The sequence below is a fragment of the Lissotriton helveticus genome, chromosome 1_1, assembly GCF_964261635.1.
Source record: "Lissotriton helveticus chromosome 1_1, aLisHel1.1, whole genome shotgun sequence".
NCBI lineage: Eukaryota > Metazoa > Chordata > Amphibia > Caudata > Salamandridae > Lissotriton > Lissotriton helveticus.
This window is the reverse complement of record NC_136057.1, coordinates 216,702,209-216,723,605: the sequence shown is the minus strand read 5'-3', so window position 1 is coordinate 216,723,605 and position 21,397 is coordinate 216,702,209. Positions and strand designations below refer to the sequence as shown.

The 21,397-nt window shown below is 37.1% G+C and overlaps 8 non-coding genes across 8 annotated transcripts; all 8 read right to left on the bottom strand.

Moving 5' to 3' along the window:
* Positions 1–3,524: 3,524 nt before the first annotated feature.
* Positions 3,525–3,615, bottom strand: TRNAR-UCU (transfer RNA arginine (anticodon UCU)). The gene is given in 2 exon segments: positions 3,525–3,560; positions 3,579–3,615. It is a non-coding gene; the product is annotated as a tRNA-Arg (tRNA).
* Positions 3,616–5,529: 1,914 nt separating this feature from the next.
* TRNAR-UCU (transfer RNA arginine (anticodon UCU)) lies at positions 5,530–5,620 on the bottom strand. The gene is given in 2 exon segments: positions 5,530–5,565; positions 5,584–5,620. It is a non-coding gene; the product is annotated as a tRNA-Arg (tRNA).
* Positions 5,621–9,539: 3,919 nt separating this feature from the next.
* Positions 9,540–9,630, bottom strand: TRNAR-UCU (transfer RNA arginine (anticodon UCU)). The gene is given in 2 exon segments: positions 9,540–9,575; positions 9,594–9,630. It is a non-coding gene; the product is annotated as a tRNA-Arg (tRNA).
* A 2,332-nt stretch (positions 9,631–11,962) lies between these two features.
* TRNAK-CUU (transfer RNA lysine (anticodon CUU)) lies at positions 11,963–12,035 on the bottom strand. The gene has a single exon. It is a non-coding gene; the product is annotated as a tRNA-Lys (tRNA).
* Positions 12,036–13,967: 1,932 nt separating this feature from the next.
* Positions 13,968–14,040, bottom strand: TRNAK-CUU (transfer RNA lysine (anticodon CUU)). Its single transcript has one exon. It is a non-coding gene; the product is annotated as a tRNA-Lys (tRNA).
* A 1,514-nt stretch (positions 14,041–15,554) lies between these two features.
* Positions 15,555–15,645, bottom strand: TRNAR-UCU (transfer RNA arginine (anticodon UCU)). Its single transcript is given in 2 exon segments — positions 15,555–15,590; positions 15,609–15,645. It is a non-coding gene; the product is annotated as a tRNA-Arg (tRNA).
* A 1,914-nt stretch (positions 15,646–17,559) lies between these two features.
* TRNAR-UCU (transfer RNA arginine (anticodon UCU)) lies at positions 17,560–17,650 on the bottom strand. The gene is given in 2 exon segments: positions 17,560–17,595; positions 17,614–17,650. It is a non-coding gene; the product is annotated as a tRNA-Arg (tRNA).
* Positions 17,651–19,982: 2,332 nt separating this feature from the next.
* TRNAK-CUU (transfer RNA lysine (anticodon CUU)) lies at positions 19,983–20,055 on the bottom strand. Its single transcript has one exon. It is a non-coding gene; the product is annotated as a tRNA-Lys (tRNA).
* Positions 20,056–21,397: the final 1,342 nt, after the last annotated feature.

Sequence of the window (21,397 nt, the reverse complement as noted above, 5' to 3'; positions counted from 1 at the left end):
TCTGCTATACTCTCTCTTAAAATCAGCTAAACAAATGTGGACGTACACTGACCTACACTCTGTGTATTAATATGGTAACATATATTAGCAATCAAATTTGTAGAGTTTAATAACAAATTGATGTTTTAACCCCTTCCATGCTCATGACGAGCTCAGCTCGTCGTGCAGTACACTTGTCGTGTGCTTATGACGAGCTGAGCTCGTCATGAACAATGGATTTACAGATCATTCAGCACAGGAGGAAAATCTCCTGTAGCATTGAAGGTGTTAAGCATTTGAAATTTCAGCAGCACACGTAATCCATTTTAAATCCTGAAATTTGGACTATCTCATTTTCGGCTGACTTAGAAATCATGTGTCTAAAATTACATTGTGAAATCAATAAAGTGCCAAATACTATTACTACCTACTAAATTACATTTTCAGCAGTATCTTTGGGAATTTCCTCTTGGGCATAGATTATGCAATGTTTTCAAAGCAAACAGTCTCTGTTTAAGTAGACTTTCTTTCACTGCCATGTTGGTAAATGTTTCTGGTGATGCAGACACAGGCATTGCTTGTTACTGTTTCAATTAGTTATAAAATAAGAGGAGGGATAAAATTGACCCAGCTGGTGTTTGAACACAAAGCCTTTGAATGCTTTTGCTACATTCGTCTAGGACTCCAAGCCGCTATCCATTTCACTAGAGATCCGACCTGATTCAACACGCTGATCAGAGATTCACAAATAAAAAGATGACCTATCAGCTGTTGACCAACTTTATCAAGTTAATCGGACACTACCTTACATTTTGAACATTGAATTGGGTAAAAGATAATCAACATGTCAAACTACATGATACAGTTTGGGTAAGTCTTCTTCACCCTTGTCAAAGAATGTAGAAGACAGATGGGTATGTAATGACTTGATTAAGACATTTTTGAAACATCTCTAATAGGACTCCCCATTCATTGGATCCTGAAAAGAGTATGCAATTGATATACCTTTTCTTTAACCAAGCCGCCTGAACAGGGACTTGAACCCTGGGCCCTCAGATTAAAAGTCTGATGCTCTCCCGACTGAGCTATCCAGGCTCGGAGAGGTCGCTCCACAAAATGACCTTATCAACATTTGGAAGTGTCCCAACTATCACTACGTTTCTTAAGATGGTTGCCGGTATTAAGTACTGAATACGCGGAATATAATAATGAATTGGTACTTCAAGCATTTGAAATCTCTTCAGTAAATTTAACCTTATTGTAAGTCCTGAAATTGCTACTATCTCATTTTTTTTGCTCACTTAGAAGTCATATGTTTTTATTGACATTGTAAAATTAAGGAAGGGCCCAAAATCTTACTTCTGAGTAAATTACATTTTTATAAGTACAGCTGCCAATTTCCTCTTCTGCAAAGATTGCGTAATTTGAATAGTATCTATTTAAAATAGACTTCCTTTCACTGCCCTTTTTGGTGAAGCAGAAGCATGCATGCACTGTTTATTACTCTTTTAAACAGTTATGAAATAAATAGGGATAAAACTGACTCTGGTGGGATTCCAACCCACAACCTTTGAATATCTTTTTTACATTCACCTAGAAGTCCAATGCGCTATCCATTGCGTCACAGAGCCAATACGCTCTGATTAGGTGCAGAGATATTCTGAAATGAAATAATGTTGATCAGCTTTATAAAGTTCATTTGATACTATCACCATGGATTTATTTTGAATATTGAATTGGGGAAATTATATTCACCGTCTCAAGTTACATGATACCTTAGGTAAGTCTACGTACGACTTAAGTTTAGTCAAATGGCACATGATATATGAGGCAGATGTGCATTTCACAACTCCATGAAAGACGTTTTTGCAATTTTAGTAATGGAATATCTTATTCGTCATGCAGGGGAACACAAAAAGAGCATCCAATTAGAGTAATTTTTCTTTAAAGGAAGCAACCGCCTGAACAGGGACTTAAACCCTGGACCCTCAGATTAAAAGTCTGATGCTCTACCGACTGAGCTATCCAGGCTCTGCTATACTCTGTCTTAAAATCAGCTAAAGAAATGTGGACGTACACTGACCTACACTCTATGTATTAATATGGTTACATATATTAGCAATCAAATTTGTAGAGTTTAATAACAAATTGATGTTTTAACCCCTTCCATGCTCATGACGAGCTCAGCTCGTCGTGCAGTACACTTGTCGTGTGCTTATGACGAGCTGAGCTCGTCATGAACAATGGATTTACAGATCATTCAGCACAGGAGGAAAATCTCCTGTAGCATTGAAGGTGTTAAGCATTTGAAATTTCAGCAGCACACGTAATCCATTTTAAATCCTGAAATTTGGACTATCTCATTTTCGGCTGACTTAGAAATCATGTGTCTAAAATGACATTGTGAAATCAATAAAGTGCCAAATACTATTACTACCTACTAAATTACATTTTCAGCAGTATCTTTGGGAATTTCCTCTTGGGCATAGATTATGCAATGTTTTCAAAGCAAACAGTCTCTGTTTAAGTAGACTTTCTTTCACTGCCATTTTGGTAAATGTTTCTGGTGATGCAGACGCAGGCATTGCTTGTTACTGTTTCAATTAGTTATAAAATAAGAGGAGGGATAAAATTGACCCAGCTGGTGTTTGAACACAAAGCCTTTGAATGCTTTTGCTACATTCGTCTAGGACTCCAAGCCGCTATCCATTGCACTAGAGATCCGACCTGATTCAACACGGTGATCAGAGATTCACAAATAAAAAGATGACCTATCAGCTGTTGACCAACTTTATCAAGTTAATCGGACACTACCTTACATTTTGAACATTGAATTGGGTAAAAGATAATCAACAAACTACATGATACAGTTTGGGTAAGTCTTCTTAACCCTTGTCAAAGAATGTAGAAGACAGATGGGTATGTAATGACTTGATTAAGACTTTTTTGAAACATCTCTAATAGGACTCCCCATTCATTGGATCCTGAAAAGAGTATGCAATTGATATACCTTTTCTTTAACCAAGCCGCCTGAACAGGGACTTGAACCCTGGGCCCTCAGATTAAAAGTCGGATGCTCTCCCGACTGAGCTATCCAGGCTCGGAGAGGGCGCTCCACAAAATGACCTTATCAACCTTTGGAAGTGTCCCAACTATCACTACGTTTCTTAAGATGGTTGCCGGTATTAAGTACTGAATACGCGGAATATAATAATGAATTGGTACTTCAAGCATTTGAAATCTCTTCGGTAAATTTAACCTTATTGTAAGTCCTGAAATTGCTACTATCTCATTTTTTTTGCTGACTTAGAATTCATATGTTTTTATTGACATTGTAAAATTAAGGAAGGGCCCAAAATCTTACTTCTGAGTAAATTACATTTTCATAAGTACAGCTGCCAATTTCCTCTTCTGCAAAGATTGCGTAACTTGAATAGTATCTATTTAAAATAGACTTCCTTTCACTGCCCTTTTTGGTGAAGCAGAAGCATGCATGCACTGTTTATTACTCTTTTAAACAGTTATGAAATAAATAGGGATAAAAGTGACTCTGGTGGGATTCGAACCCACAACCTTTGAATATCTTTTTCACATTCACCTAGAAGTCCAATGCGCTATCCATTGCACCACAGAGCCAATACACTCTGATGAGGTGCAGAGATATTCTGAAATGAAATAATGTTGAACAGCTTTATAAAGTTCATTTGATACTATAACCATGGATTTATTTTGAATATTGAATTGGGGAAATTATATTCACCGTCTCAAGTTACATGATACCTTAGGTAAGTCTACGTACGACTTAAGTTTAGTCAAATGGCACATGATATATGAGGCAGATGTGCATTTCACAACTCCATGAAAGACGTTTTTGCAATTTTAGTAATGGAATATCTTATTCGTCATGCAGGGGAACACAAAAAGAGCATCCAATTAGAGTAATTTTTCTTTAAAGGAAGCAACCGCCTGAACAGGGACTTAAACCCTGGACCCTCAGATTAAAAGTCTGATGCTCTACCGACTGAGCTATCCAGGCTCTGCTATACTCTGTCTTAAAATCAGCTAAAGAAATGTGGACGTACACTGACCTACACTCTATGTATTAATATGGTTACATATATTAGCAATCAAATTTGTAGAGTTTAATAACAAATTGATGTTTTAACCCCTTCCATGCTCATGACGAGCTCAGCTCGTCGTGCAGTACACTTGTCGTGTGCTTATGACGAGCTGAGCTCGTCATGAACAATGGATTTACAGATCATTCAGCACAGGAGGAAAATCTCCTGTAGCATTGAAGGTGTTAAGCATTTGAAATTTCAGCAGCACACGTAATCCATTTTAAATCCTGAAATTTGGACTATCTCATTTTCGGCTGACTTAGAAATCATGTGTCTAAAATGACATTGTGAAATCAATAAAGTGCCAAATACTATTACTACCTACTAAATTACATTTTCAGCAGTATCTTTGGGAATTTCCTCTTGGGCATAGATTATGCAATGTTTTCAAAGCAAACAGTCTCTGTTTAAGTAGACTTTCTTTCACTGCCATTTTGGTAAATGTTTCTGGTGATGCAGACGCAGGCATTGCTTGTTACTGTTTCAATTAGTTATAAAATAAGAGGAGGGATAAAATTGACCCAGCTGGTGTTTGAACACAAAGCCTTTGAATGCTTTTGCTACATTCGTCTAGGACTCCAAGCCGCTATCCATTGCACTAGAGATCCGACCTGATTCAACACGGTGATCAGAGATTCACAAATAAAAAGATGACCTATCAGCTGTTGACCAACTTTATCAAGTTAATCGGACACTACCTTACATTTTGAACATTGAATTGGGTAAAAGATAATCAACAAACTACATGATACAGTTTGGGTAAGTCTTCTTAACCCTTGTCAAAGAATGTAGAAGACAGATGGGTATGTAATGACTTGATTAAGACTTTTTTGAAACATCTCTAATAGGACTCCCCATTCATTGGATCCTGAAAAGAGTATGCAATTGATATACCTTTTCTTTAACCAAGCCGCCTGAACAGGGACTTGAACCCTGGGCCCTCAGATTAAAAGTCGGATGCTCTCCCGACTGAGCTATCCAGGCTCGGAGAGGGCGCTCCACAAAATGACCTTATCAACCTTTGGAAGTGTCCCAACTATCACTACGTTTCTTAAGATGGTTGCCGGTATTAAGTACTGAATACGCGGAATATAATAATGAATTGGTACTTCAAGCATTTGAAATCTCTTCGGTAAATTTAACCTTATTGTAAGTCCTGAAATTGCTACTATCTCATTTTTTTTGCTGACTTAGAATTCATATGTTTTTATTGACATTGTAAAATTAAGGAAGGGCCCAAAATCTTACTTCTGAGTAAATTACATTTTCATAAGTACAGCTGCCAATTTCCTCTTCTGCAAAGATTGCGTAACTTGAATAGTATCTATTTAAAATAGACTTCCTTTCACTGCCCTTTTTGGTGAAGCAGAAGCATGCATGCACTGTTTATTACTCTTTTAAACAGTTATGAAATAAATAGGGATAAAAGTGACTCTGGTGGGATTCGAACCCACAACCTTTGAATATCTTTTTCACATTCACCTAGAAGTCCAATGCGCTATCCATTGCACCACAGAGCCAATACACTCTGATGAGGTGCAGAGATATTCTGAAATGAAATAATGTTGAACAGCTTTATAAAGTTCATTTGATACTATAACCATGGATTTATTTTGAATATTGAATTGGGGAAATTATATTCACCGTCTCAAGTTACATGATGCCTTAGGTAAATCTACGTACGACTTAAGTTTAGTCAAATGGCACATGATATATGAGGCAGATGTGCATTTCACAACTCCATGAAAGACGTTTTTGCAATTTTAGTAATGGAATATCTTATTCGTCATGCAGGGGAACACAAAAAGAGCATCCAATTAGAGTAATTTTTCTTTAAAGGAAGCAACCGCCTGAACAGGGACTTGAACCCTGGACCCTCAGATTAAAAGGCTGATGCTCTACCGACTGAGCTATCCAGGCTCTGCTCTACTCTGTCTTAAAATCAGCTAAACAAATGTGGACGTACACTGACCTACACTCTGTGTATTAATATGGTTACATATATTAGCAATCAAATTTGTAGAGTTTAATAACAAATTGATGTTTTAACCCCTTCCATGCTCATGACGAGCTCAGCTCGTCGTGCAGTACACTTGTCGTGTGCTTATGACGAGCTGAGCTCGTCATGAACAATGGATTTACAGATCATTCAGCACAGGAGGAAAATCTCCTGTAGCATTGAAGGTGTTAAGCATTTGAAATTTCAGCAGCACACGTAATCCATTTTAAATCCTGAAATTTGGACTATCTCATTTTCGGCTGACTTAGAAATCATGTGTCTAAAATGACATTGTGAAATCAATAAAGTGCCAAATACTATTACTACCTACTAAATTACATTTTCAGCAGTATCTTTGGGAATTTCCTCTTGGGCATAGATTATGCAATGTTTTCAAAGCAAACAGTCTCTGTTTAAGTAGACTTTCTTTCACTGCCATTTTGGTAAATGTTTCTGGTGATGCAGACGCAGGCATTGCTTGTTACTGTTTCAATTAGTTATAAAATAAGAGGAGGGATAAAATTGACCCAGCTGGTGTTTGAACACAAAGCCTTTGAATGCTTTTGCTACATCCGTCTAGGACTCCAAGCCGCTATCCATTGCACTAGAGATCCGACCTGATTCAACACGGTGATCAGAGATTCACAAATAAAAAGATGACCTATCAGCTGTTGACCAACTTTATCAAGTTAATCGGACACTACCTTACATTTTGAACATTGAATTGGGTAAAAGATAATCAACAAACTACATGATACAGTTTGGGTAAGTCTTCTTAACCCTTGTCAAAGAATGTAGAAGACAGATGGGTATGTAATGACTTGATTAAGACTTTTTTGAAACATCTCTAATAGGACTCCCCATTCATTGGATCCTGAAAAGAGTATGCAATTGATATAGCTTTTCTTTAACCAAGCCGCCTGAACAGGGACTTGAACCCTGGGCCCTCAGATTAAAAGTCTGATGCTCTCCCGACTGAGCTATCCAGGCTCGGAGAGGTCGCTCCACAAAATGACCTTATCAACATTTGGAAGTGTCCCAACTATCACTACGTTTCTTAAGATGGTTGCCGGTATTAAGTACTGAATACGCGGAATATAATAATGAATTGGTACTTCAAGCATTTGAAATCTCTTCAGTAAATTTAACCTTATTGTAAGTCCTGAAATTGCTACTATCTCATTTTTTTTGCTGACTTAGAATTCATATGTTTTTATTGACATTGTAAAATTAAGGAAGGGCCCAAAATCTTACTTCTGAGTAAATTACATTTTCATAAGTACAGCTGCCAATTTCCTCTTCTGCAAAGATTGCGTAACTTGAATAGTATCTATTTAAAATAGACTTCCTTACACTGCCCTTTTTGGTGAAGCAGAAGCATGCATGCACTGTTTATTACTCTTTTAAACAGTTATGAAATAAATAGGGATAAAACTGACTCTGGTGGGATTTGAACCCACAACCTTTGAATATCTTTTTTACATTCACCTAGAAGTCCAATGTGCTATCCATTGCGCCACAGAGCCAATACACTCTGATGAGGTGCAGAGATATTCTGAAATGAAATAATGTTGAACAGCTTTATAAAGTTCATTTGATACTATAACCATGGATTTATTTTGAATATTGAATTGGGGAAATTTTATTCACTGTCTCAAGTTACATGATGCCTTAGGTAAATCTACGTACGACTTAAGTTTAGTCAAATGGCACATGATATATGAGGCAGATGTGCATTTCACAACTCCATGAAAGACGTTTTTGCAATTTTAGTAATGGAATATCTTATTCGTCATGCAGGGGAACACAAAAAGAGCATCCAATTAGAGTAATTTTTCTTTAAAGGAAGCAACCGCCTGAACAGGGACTTGAACCCTGGACCCTCAGATTAAAAGGCTGATGCTCTACCGACTGAGCTATCCAGGCTCTGCTATACTCTGTCTTAAAATCAGCTAAACAAATGTGGACGTACACTGACCTACACTCTGTGTATTAATATGGTTACATATATTAGCAATCAAATTTGTAGAGTTTAATAACAAATTGATGTTTTAACCCCTTCCATGCTCATGACGAGCTCAGCTCGTCGTGCAGTACACTTGTCGTGTGCTTATGACGAGCTGAGCTCATCATGAACAATGGATTTACAGATCATTCAGCACAGGAGGAAAATCTCCTGTAGCATTGAAGGTGTTAAGTATTTGAAATTTCAGCAGCACACGTAATCCATTTTAAATCCTGAAATTTGGACTATCTCATTTTCGGCTGACTTAGAAATCATGTGTCTAAAATGACATTGTGAAATCAATAAAGTGCCAAATACTATTACTACCTACTAAATTACATTTTCAGCAGTATCTTTGGGAATTTCCTCTTGGGCATAGATTATGCAATGTTTTCAAAGCAAACAGTCTCTGTTTAAGTAGACTTTCTTTCACTGCCATTTTGGTAAATGTTTCTGGTGATGCAGACGCAGGCATTGCTTGTTACTGTTTCAATTAGTTATAAAATAAGAGGAGGGATAAAATTGACCCAGCTGGTGTTTGAACACAAAGCCTTTGAATGCTTTTGCTACATTCGTCTAGGACTCCAAGCCGCTATCCATTGCACTAGAGATCCGACCTGATTCAACACGGTGATCAGAGATTCACAAATAAAAAGATGACCTATCAGCTGTTGACCAACTTTATCAAGTTAATCGGACACTACCTTACATTTTGAACATTGAATTGGGTAAAAGATAATCAACAAACTACATGATACAGTTTGGGTAAGTCTTCTTAACCCTTGTCAAAGAATGTAGAAGACAGATGGGTATGTAATGACTTGATTAAGACTTTTTTGAAACATCTCCAATAGGACTCCCCATTCATTGGATCCTGAAAAGAGTATGCAATTGATATACCTTTTCTTTAACCAAGCCGCCTGAACAGGGACTTGAACCCTGGGCCCTCAGATTAAAAGTCTGATGCTCTCCCGACTGAGCTATCCAGGCTCGGAGAGGTCGCTCCACAAAATGACCTTATCAACATTTGGAAGGGTCCCAACTATCACTACGTTTCTTAAGATGGTTGCCGGTATTAAGTACTGAATACGCGGAATATAATAATGAATTGGTACTTCAAGCATTTGAAATCTCTTCAGTAAATTTAACCTTATTGTAAGTCCTGAAATTGCTACTATCTCATTTTTTTTGCTGACTTAGAATTCATATGTTTTTATTGACATTGTAAAATTAAGGAAGGGCCCAAAATCTTACTTCTGAGTAAATTACATTTTCATAAGTACAGCTGCCAATTTCCTCTTCTGCAAAGATTGCGTAACTTGAATAGTATCTATTTAAAATAGACTTCCTTACACTGCCCTTTTTGGTGAAGCAGAAGCATGCATGCACTGTTTATTACTCTTTTAAACAGTTATGAAATAAATAGGGATAAAACTGACTCTGGTGGGATTCGAACCCACAACCTTTGAATATCTTTTTTACATTCACCTAGAAGTCCAATGCGCTATCCATTGCGCCACAGAGCCAATACACTCTGCTGATGTGCAGAGATATTCTGAAATGAAATAATGTTGAACAGCTTTATAAAGTTCATTTGATACTATAACCATGGATTTATTTTGAATATTGAATTGAGGAAATTATATTCACCGTCTCAAGTTACATGATGCCTTAGGTAAATCTACGTACGACTTAAGTTTAGTCAAATGGCACATGATATATGAGGCAGATGTGCATTTCACAACTCCATGAAAGACGTTTTTGCAATTTTAGTAATGGAATATCTTATTCGTCATGCAGGGGAACACAAAAAGAGCATCCAATTAGAGTAATTTTTCTTTAAAGGAAGCAACCGCCTGAACAGGGACTTGAACCCTGGACCCTCAGATTAAAAGGCTGATGCTCTACCGACTGAGCTATCCAGGCTCTGCTATACTCTGTCTTAAAATCAGCTAAACAAATGTGGACGTACACTGACCTACACTCTGTGTATTAATATGGTTACATATATTAGCAATCAAATTTGTAGAGTTTAATAACAAATTGATGTTTTAACCCCTTCCATGCTCATGACGAGCTCAGCTCGTCGTGCAGTACACTTGTCGTGTGCTTATGACGAGCTGAGCTCGTCATGAACAATGGATTTACAGATCATTCAGCACAGGAGGAAAATCTCCTGTAGCATTGAAGGTGTTAAGCATTTGAAATTTCAGCAGCACACGTAATCCATTTTAAATCCTGAAATTTGGACTATCTCATTTTCGGCTGACTTAGAAATCATGTGTCTAAAATGACATTGTGAAATCAATAAAGTGCCAAATACTATTACTACCTACTAAATTACATTTTCAGCAGTATCTTTGGGAATTTCCTCTTGGGCATAGATTATGCAATGTTTTCGAAGCAAACAGTCTCTGTTTAAGTAGACTTTCTTTCACTGCCATTTTGGTAAATGTTTCTGGTGATGCAGACGCAGGCATTGCTTGTTACTGTTTCAATTAGTTATAAAATAAGAGGAGGGATAAAATTGACCCAGCTGGTGTTTGAACACAAAGCCTTTGAATGCTTTTGCTACATTCGTCTAGGACTCCAAGCCGCTATCCATTGCACTAGAGATCCGACCTGATTCAACACGGTGATCAGAGATTCACAAATAAAAAGATGACCTATCAGCTGTTGACCAACTTTATCAAGTTAATCGGACACTACCTTACATTTTGAACATTGAATTGGGTAAAAGATAATCAACAAACTACATGATACAGTTTGGGTAAGTCTTCTTAACCCTTGTCAAAGAATGTAGAAGACAGATGGGTATGTAATGACTTGATTAAGACTTTTTTGAAACATCTCTAATAGGACTCCCCATTCATTGGATCCTGAAAAGAGTATGCAATTGATATACCTTTTCTTTAACCAAGCCGCCTGAACAGGGACTTGAACCCTGGGCCCTCAGATTAAAAGTCTGATGCTCTCCCGACTGAGCTATCCAGGCTTTGAGAGGTCGCTCCACAAAATGACCTTATCAACATTTGGAAGTGTCCCAACTATCACTACGTTTCTTAAGATGGTTGCCGGTATTAAGTACTGAATACGCGGAATATAATAATGAATTGGTACTTCAAGCATTTGAAATCTCTTCAGTAAATTTAACCTTATTGTAAGTCCTGAAATTGCTACTATCTCATTTTTTTTGCTGACTTAGAATTCATATGTTTTTATTGACATTGTAAAATTAAGGAAGGGCCCAAAATCTTACTTCTGAGTAAATTACATTTTCATAAGTACATCTGCCAATTTCCTCTTCTGCAAAGATTGCGTAACTTGAATAGTATCTATTTAAAATAGACTTCCTTACACTGCCCTTTTCGGTGAAGCAGAAGCATGCATGCACTGTTTATTACTCTTTTAAACAGTTATGAAATAAATAGGGATAAAACTGACTCTGGTGGGATTCGAACCCACAACCTTTGAATATCTTTTTTACATTCACCTAGAAGTCCAATGTGCTATCCATTGCGCCACAGAGCCAATACACTCTGATGAGGTGCAGAGATATTCTGAAATGAAATAATGTTGAACAGCTTTATAAAGTTCATTTGATACTATAACCATGGATTTATTTTGAATATTGAATTGGGGAAATTATATTCACCGTCTCAAGTTACATGATACCTTAGGTAAATCTACGTACGACTTAAGTTTAGTCAAATGGCACATGATATATGAGGCAGATGTGCATTTCACAACTCCATGAAAGACGTTTTTGCAATTTTAGTAATGGAATATCTTATTCGTCATGCAGCGGAACACAAAAAGAGCATCCAATTAGAGTAATTTTTCTTTAAAGGAAGCAACTGCCTGAACAGGGACTTGAACCCTGGACCCTCAGATTAAGAGTCTGATGCTCTACCGACTGAGCTATCCAGGCTCTGCTATACTCTGTCTTAAAATCAGCTAAACAAATGTGGACGTACACTGACCTACACTCTGTGTATTAATATGGTTACATATATTAGCAATCAAATTTGTAGAGTTTAATAACAAATTGATGTTTTAACCCCTTCCATGCTCATGACGAGCTCAGCTCGTCGTGCAGTACACTTGTCGTGTGCTTATGACGAGCTGAGCTCGTCATGAACAATGGATTTACAGATCATTCAGCACAGGAGGAAAATCTCCTGTAGCATTGAAGGTGTTAAGCATTTGAAATTTCAGCAGCACACGTAATCCATTTTAAATCCTGAAATTTGGACTATCTCATTTTCGGCTGACTTAGAAATCATGTGTCTAAAATGACATTGTGAAATCAATAAAGTGCCAAATACTATTACTACCTACTAAATTACATTTTCAGCAGTATCTTTGGGAATTTCCTCTTGGGCATAGATTATGCAATGTTTTCAAAGCAAACAGTCTCTGTTTAAGTAGACTTTCTTTCACTGCCATTTTGGTAAATGTTTCTGGTGATGCAGACGCAGGCATTGCTTGTTACTGTTTCAATTAGTTATAAAATAAGAGGAGGGATAAAATTGACCCAGCTGGTGTTTGAACACAAAGCCTTTGAATGCTTTTGCTACATTCGTCTAGGACTCCAAGCCGCTATCCATTGCACTAGAGATCCGACCTGATTCAACACGGTGATCAGAGATTCACAAATAAAAAGATGACCTATCAGCTGTTGACCAACTTTATCAAGTTAATCGGACACTACCTTACATTTTGAACATTGAATTGGGTAAAAGATAATCAACAAACTACATGATACAGTTTGGGTAAGTCTTCTTAACCCTTGTCAAAGAATGTAGAAGACAGATGGGTATGTAATGACTTGATTAAGACTTTTTTGAAACATCTCTAATAGGACTCCCCATTCATTGGATCCTGAAAAGAGTATGCAATTGATATACCTTTTCTTTAACCAAGCCGCCTGAACAGGGACTTGAACCCTGGGCCCTCAGATTAAAAGTCTGATGCTCTCCCGACTGAGCTATCCAGGCTCGGAGAGGTCGCTCCACAAAATGACCTTATCAACATTTGGAAGGGTCCCAACTATCACTACGTTTCTTAAGATGGTTGCCGGTATTAAGTACTGAATACGCGGAATATAATAATGAATTGGTACTTCAAGCATTTGAAATCTCTTCAGTAAATTTAACCTTATTGTAAGTCCTGAAATTGCTACTATCTCATTTTTTTTGCTGACTTAGAATTCATATGTTTTTATTGACATTGTAAAATTAAGGAAGGGCCCAAAATCTTACTTCTGAGTAAATTACATTTTCATAAGTACAGCTGCCAATTTCCTCTTCTGCAAAGATTGCGTAACTTGAATAGTATCTATTTAAAATAGACTTCCTTACACTTCCCTTTTTGGTGAAGCAGAAGCATGCATGCACTGTTTATTACTCTTTTAAACAGTTATGAAATAAATAGGGATAAAACTGACTCTGGTGGGATTCGAACCCACAACCTTTGAATATCTTTTTTACATTCACCTAGAAGTCCAATGCGCTATCCATTGAGCCACAGAGCCAATACACTCTGATGATGTGCAGAGATATTCTGAAATGAAATAATGTTGAACAGCTTTATAAAGTTCATTTGATACTATAACCATGGATTTATTTTGAATATTGAATTGGGGAAATTATATTCACCGTCTCAAGTTACATGATACCTTAGGTAAATCTACGTACGACTTAAGTTTAGTCAAATGGCACATGATATATGAGGCAGATGTGCATTTCACAACTCCATGAAAGACGTTTTTGCAATTTTAGTAATGGAATATCTTATTCGTCATGCAGCGGAACACAAAAAGAGCATCCAATTAGAGTAATTTTTCTTTAAAGGAAGCAACTGCCTGAACAGGGACTTGAACCCTGGACCCTCAGATTAAGAGTCTGATGCTCTACCGACTGAGCTATCCAGGCTCTGCTATACTCTGTCTTAAAATCAGCTAAACAAATGTGGACGTACACTGACCTACACTCTGTGTATTAATATGGTTACATATATTTGCAATCAAATTTGTAGAGTTTAATAACAAATTGATGTTTTAACCCCTTCCATGCTCATGACGAGCTCAGCTCGTCGTGCAGTACACTTGTCGTGTGCTTATGACGAGCTGAGCTCATCATGAACAATGGATTTACAGATCATTCAGCACAGGAGGAAAATCTCCTGTAGCATTGAAGGTGTTAAGCATTTAAAATTTCAGCAGCACACGTAATCCATTTTAAATCCTGAAATTTGGACTATCTCATTTTCGGCTGACTTAGAAATCATGTGTCTAAAATGACATTGTGAAATCAATAAAGTGCCAAATACTATTACTACCTACTAAATTACATTTTCAGCAGTATCTTTGGGAATTTCCTCTTGGGCATAGATTATGCAATGTTTTCAAAGCAAACAGTCTCTGTTTAAGTAGACTTTCTTTCACTGCCATTTTGGTAAATGTTTCTGGTGATGCAGACGCAGGCATTGCTTGTTACTGTTTCAATTAGTTATAAAATAAGAGGAGGGATAAAATTGACCCAGCTGGTGTTTGAACACAAAGCCTTTTAATGCTTTTGCTACATTCGTCTAGGACTCCAAGCCGCTATCCATTGCACTAGAGATCCGACCTGATTCAACACGGTGATCAGAGATTCACAAATAAAAAGATGACCTATCAGCTGTTGACCAACTTTATCAAGTTAATCGGACACTACCTTACATTTTGAACATTGAATTGGGTAAAAGATAATCAACAAACTACATGATACAGTTTGGGTAAGTCTTCTTAACCCTTGTCAAAGAATGTAGAAGACAGATGGGTATGTAATGACTTGATTAAGACTTTTTTGAAACATCTCTAATAGGACTCCCCATTCATTGGATCCTGAAAAGAGTATGCAATTGATATACCTTTTCTTTAACCAAGCCGCCTGAACAGGGACTTGAACCCTGGGCCCTCAGATTAAAAGTCTGATGCTCTCCCGACTGAGCTATCCAGGCTCGGAGAGGTCGCTCCACAAAATGACCTTATCAACATTTGGAAGTGTCCCAACTATCACTACGTTTCTTAAGATGGTTGCCGGTATTAAGTACTGAATACGCGGAATATAATAATGAATTGGTACTTCAAGCATTTGAAATCTCTTCAGTAAATTTAACCTTATTGTAAGTCCTGAAATTGCTACTATCTCATTTTTTTTGCTGACTTAGAATTCATATGTTTTTATTGACATTGTAAAATTAAGGAAGGGCCCAAAATCTTACTTCTGAGTAAATTACATTTTCATAAGTACAGCTGCCAATTTCCTCTTCTGCAAAGATTGCGTAACTTGAATAGTATCTATTTAAAATAGACTTCCTTACACTGCCCTTTTTGGTGAAGCAGAAGCATGCATGCACTGTTTATTACTCTTTTAAACAGTTATGAAATAAATAGGGATAAAACTGACACTGGTGGGATTCGAACCCACAACCTTTGAATATCTTTTTTACATTCACCTAGAAGTCCAATGCGCTATCCATTGCGCCACAGAGCCAATACACTCTGATGATGTGCAGAGATATTCTGAAATGAAATAATGTTGAACAGCTTTATAAAGTTCATTTGATACTATAACCATGGATTTATTTTGAATATTGAATTGGGGAAATTATATTCACCGTCTCAAGTTACATGATGCCTTAGGTAAATCTACGTACGACTTAAGTTTAGTCAAATGGCACATGATATATGAGGCAGATGTGCATTTCACAACTCCATGAAAGACGTTTTTGCAATTTTAGTAATGGAATATCTTATTCGTCATGCAGGGGAACACAAAAAGAGCATCCAATTAGAGTAATTTTTCTTTAAAGGAAGCAACCGCCTGAACAGGGACTTGAACCCTGGACCCTCAGATTAAAAGGCTGATGCTCTACCGACTGAGCTATCCAGGCTCTTCTATACTCTGTCTTAAAATCAGCTAAACAAATGTGGACGTACACTGACCTACACTCTGTGTATTAATATGGTTACATATATTAGCAATCAAATTTGTAGAGTTTAATAACAAATTGATGTTTTAACCCCTTCCATGCTCATGACGAGCTCAGCTCGTCGTGCAGTACACTTGTCGTGTGCTTATGACGAGCTGAGCTCGTCATGAACAATGGATTTACAGATCATTCAGCACAGGAGGAAAATCTCCTGTAGCATTGAAGGTGTTAAGCATTTGAAATTTCAGCAGCACACGTAATCCATTTTAAATCCTGAAATTTGGACTATCTCATTTTCGGCTGACTTAGAAATCATGTGTCTAAAATGACATTGTGAAATCAATAAAGTGCCAAATACTATTACTACCTACTAAATTACATTTTCAGCAGTATCTTTGGGAATTTCCTCTTGGGCATAGATTATGCAATGTTTTCAAAGCAAACAGTCTCTGTTTAAGTTGACTTTCTTTCACTGCCATTTTGGTAAATGTTTCTGGTGATGCAGACGCAGGCATTGCTTGTTACTGTTTCAATTAGTTATAAAATAAGAGGAGGGATAAAATTGACCCAGCTGGTGTTTGAACACAAAGCCTTTGAATGCTTTTGCTACATTCGTCTAGGACTCCAAGCCGCTATCCATTGCACTAGAGATCGGACCTGATTCAACACGGTGATCAGAGATTCACAAATAAAAAGATGACCTATCAGCTGTTGACCAACTTTATCAAGTTAATCGGACACTACCTTACATTTTGAACATTGAATTGGGTAAAAGATAATCAACAAACTACATGATACAGTTTGGGTAAGTCTTCTTAACCCTTGTCAAAGAATGTAGAAGACAGATGGGTATGTAATGTCTTGATTAAGACTTTTTTGAAACATCTCTAATAGGACTCCCCATTCATTGGATCCTGAAAAGAGTATGCAATTGATATACCTTTTCTTTAACCAAGCCGCCTGAACAGGGTCTTGAACCCTGTGCCCTCAGATTAAAAGTCTGATGCTCTCCCGACTGAGCTTTCCATGCTCGGAGAGGGCGCTCCACAAAATGACCTTATCAACATTTGGAAGTGTCCCAACTATCACTACGTTTCTTAAGATGGTTGCCGGTATTAAGTACTGAATACGCGGAATATAATAATGAATTGGTACTTCAAGCATTTGAAATCTCTTCAGTAAATTTAACCTTATTGTAAGTCCTGAAATTCCTACTATCTCATTTTTTTTGCTGACTTAGAATTCATATGTTTTTATTGATATTGTAAAATTAAGGAAGGGCCCAAAATCTTACTTCTGAGTAAATTACATTTTCATAAGTACAGCTGCCAATTTCCTCTTCTGCAAAGATTGCGTAACTTGAATAGTATCTATTTAAAATAGACTTCCTTACACTGCCCTTTTTGGTGAAGCAGAAGCATGCATGCACTGTTTATTACTCTTTTAAACAGTTATGAAATAAATAGGGATAAAACTGACACTGGTGGGATTCGAACCCACAACCTTTGAATATCTTTTTTACATTCACCTAGAAGTCCAATGCGCTATCCATTGCGCCACAGAGCCAATACACTCTGATGATGTGCAGAGATATTCTGAAATGAAATAATGTTGAACAGCTTTATAAAGTTCATTTGATACTATAACCATGGATTTATTTTGAATATTGAATTGGGGAAATTATATTCACCGTCTCAAGTTACATGATGCCTTAGGTAAATCTACGTACGACTTAAGTTTAGTCAAATGGCACATGATATATGAGGCAGATGTGCATTTCACAACTCCATGAAAGACGTTTTTGCAATTTTAGTAATGGAATATCTTATTCGTCATGCAGGGGAACACAAAAAGAGCATCCAATTAGAGTAATTTTTCTTTAAAGGAAGCAACCGCCTGAACAGGGACTTGAACCCTGGACCCTCAGATTAAAAGGCTGATGCTCTACCGACTGCGCTATCCAGGCTCTTCTATACTCTGTCTTAAAATCAGCTAAACAAATGTGGACGTACACTGACCTACACTCTGTGTATTAATATGGTTACATATATTAGCAATCAAATTTGTAGAGTTTAATAACAAATTGATGTTTTAACCCCTTCCATGCTCATGACGAGCTCAGCTCGTCGTGCAGTACACTTGTTGTGTGCTTATGACGAGCTGAGCTCGTCATGAACAATGGATTTACAGATCATTCAGCACAGGAGGAAAATCTCCTGTAGCATTGAAGGTGTTAAGCATTTGAAATTTCAGCAGCACACGTAATCCATTTTAAATCCTGAAATTTGGACTATCTCATTTTCGGCTGACTTAGAAATCATGTGTCTAAAATGACATTGTGAAATCAATAAAGTGCCAAATACTATTACTACCTACTAAATTACATTTTCAGCAGTATCTTTGGGAATTTCCTCTTGGGCATAGATTATGCAATGTTTTCAAAGCAAACAGTCTCTGTTTAAGTTGACTTTCTTTCACTGCCATTTTGGTAAATGTTTCTGGTGATGCAGACGCAGGCATTGCTTGTTACTGTTTCAATTAGTTATAAAATAAGAGGAGGGATAAAATTGACCCAGCTGGTGTTTGAACACAAAGCCTTTGAATGCTTTTGCTACATTCGTCTAGGACTCCAAGCCGCTATCCATTGCACTAGAGATCCGACCTGATTCAACACGGTGATCAGAGATTCACAAATAAAAAGATGACCTATCAGCTGTTGACCAACTTTATCAAGTTAATCGGACACTACCTTACATTTTGAACATTGAATTGGGTAAAAGATAATCAACAAACTACATGATACAGTTTGGGTAAGTCTTCTTAACCCTTGTCAAAGAATGTAGAAGACAGATGGGTATGTAATGACTTGATTAAGACTTTTTTGAAACATCTCTAATAGGACTCCCCATTCATTGGATCCTGAAAAGAGTATGCAATTGATATACCTTTTCTTTAACCAAGCCGCCTGAACAGGGACTTGAACCCTGGGCCCTCAGATTAAAAGTCTGATGCTCTCCCGACTGAGCTATCCAGGCTTTGAGAGGTCGCTCCACAAAATGACCTTATCAACATTTGGAAGTGTCCCAACTATCACTACGTTTCTTAAGATGGTTGCCGGTATTAAGTACTGAATACGCGGAATATAATAATGAATTGGTACTTCAAGCATTTGAAATCTCTTCAGTAAATTTAACCTTATTGTAAGTCCTGAAATTGCTACTATCTCATTTTTTTTGCTGACTTAGAATTCATATGTTTTTATTGACATTGTAAAATTAAGGAAGGGCCCAAAATCTTACTTCTGAGTAAATTACATTTTCATAAGTACAGCTGCCAATTTCCTCTTCTGCAAAGATTGCGTAACTTGAATAGTATCTATTTAAAATAGACTTCCTTACACTGCCCTTTTCGGTGAAGCAGAAGCATGCATGCACTGTTTATTACTCTTTTAAACAGTTATGAAATAAATAGGGATAAAACTGACTCTGGTGGGATTCGAACCCACAACCTTTGAATATCTTTTTTACATTCACCTAGAAGTCCAATGTGCTATCCATTGCGCCACAGAGCCAATACACTCTGATGAGGTGCAGAGATATTCTGAAATGAAATAATGTTGAACAGCTTTATAAAGTTCATTTGATACTATAACCATGGATTTATTTTGAATATTGAATTGGGGAAATTATATTCACCGTCTCAAGTTACATGATACCTTAGGTAAATCTACGTACGACTTAAGTTTAGTCAAATGGCACATGATATATGAGGCAGATGTGCATTTCACAACTCCATGAAAGACGTTTTTGCAATTTTAGTAATGGAATATCTTATTCGTCATGCAGCGGAACACAAAAAGAGCATCCAATTAGAGTAATTTTTCTTTAAAGGAAGCAACTGCCTGAACAGGGACTTGAACCCTGGACCCTCAGATTAAGAGTCTGATGCTCTACCGACTGAGCTATCCAGGCTCTGCTATACTCTGTCTTAAAATCAGCTAAACAAATGTGGACGTACACTGACCTACACTCTGTGTATTAATATGGTTACATATATTTGCAATCAAATTTGTAGAGTTTAATAACAAATTGATGTTTTAACCCCTTCCATGCTCATGACGAGCTCAGCTCGTCGTGCAGTACACTTGTCGTGTGCTTATGACGAGCTGAGCTCATCATGAACAATGGATTTACAGATCATTCAGCACAGGAGGAAAATCTCCTGTAGCATTGAAGGTGTTAAGCATTTAAAATTTCAGCAGCACACGTAATCCATTTTAAATCCTGAAATTTGGACTATCTCATTTTCGGCTGACTTAGAAATCATGTGTCTAAAATGACATTGTGAAATCAATAAAGTGCCAAATACTATTACTACCTACTAAATTACATTTTCAGCAGTATCTTTGGGAATTTCCTCTTGGGCATAGATTATGCAATGTTTTCAAAGCAAACAGTCTCTGTTTAAGTAGACTTTCTTTCACTGCCATTTTGGTAAATGTTTCTGGTGATGCAGACGCAGGCATTGCTTGTTACTGTTTCAATTAGTTATAAAATAAGAGGAGGGATAAAATTGACCCAGCTGGTGTTTGAACACAAAGCCTTTTAATGCTTTTGCTACATTCGTCTAGGACTCCAAGCCGCTATCCATTGCACTAGAGATCCGACCTGATTCAACACGGTGATCAGAGATTCACAAATAAAAAGATGACCTATCAGCTGTTGACCAACTTTATCAAGTTAATCGGACACTACCTTACATTTTGAACATTGAATTGGGTAAAAGATAATCAACAAACTACATGATACAGTTTGGGTAAGTCTTCTTAACCCTTGTCAAAGAATGTAGAAGACAGATGGGTATGTAATGACTTGATTAAGACTTTTTTGAAACATCTCTAATAGGACTCCCCATTCATTGGATCCTGAAAAGAGTATGCAATTGATATACCTTTTCTTTAACCAAGCCGCCTGAACAGGGACTTGAACCCTGGGCCCTCAGATTAAAAGTCTGATGCTCTCCCGACTGAGCTATCCAGGCTCGGAGAGGTCGCTCCACAAAATGACCTTATCAACATTTGGAAGTGTCCCAACTATCACTACGTTTCTTAAGATGGTTGCCGGTATTAAGTACTGAATACGCGGAATATAATAATGAATTGGTACTTCAAGCATTTGAAATCTCTTCAGTAAATTTAACCTTATTGTAAGTCCTGAAATTGCTACTATCTCATTTTTTTTGCTGACTTAGAATTCATATGTTTTTATTGACATTGTAAAATTAAGGAAGGGCCCAAAATCTTACTTCTGAGTA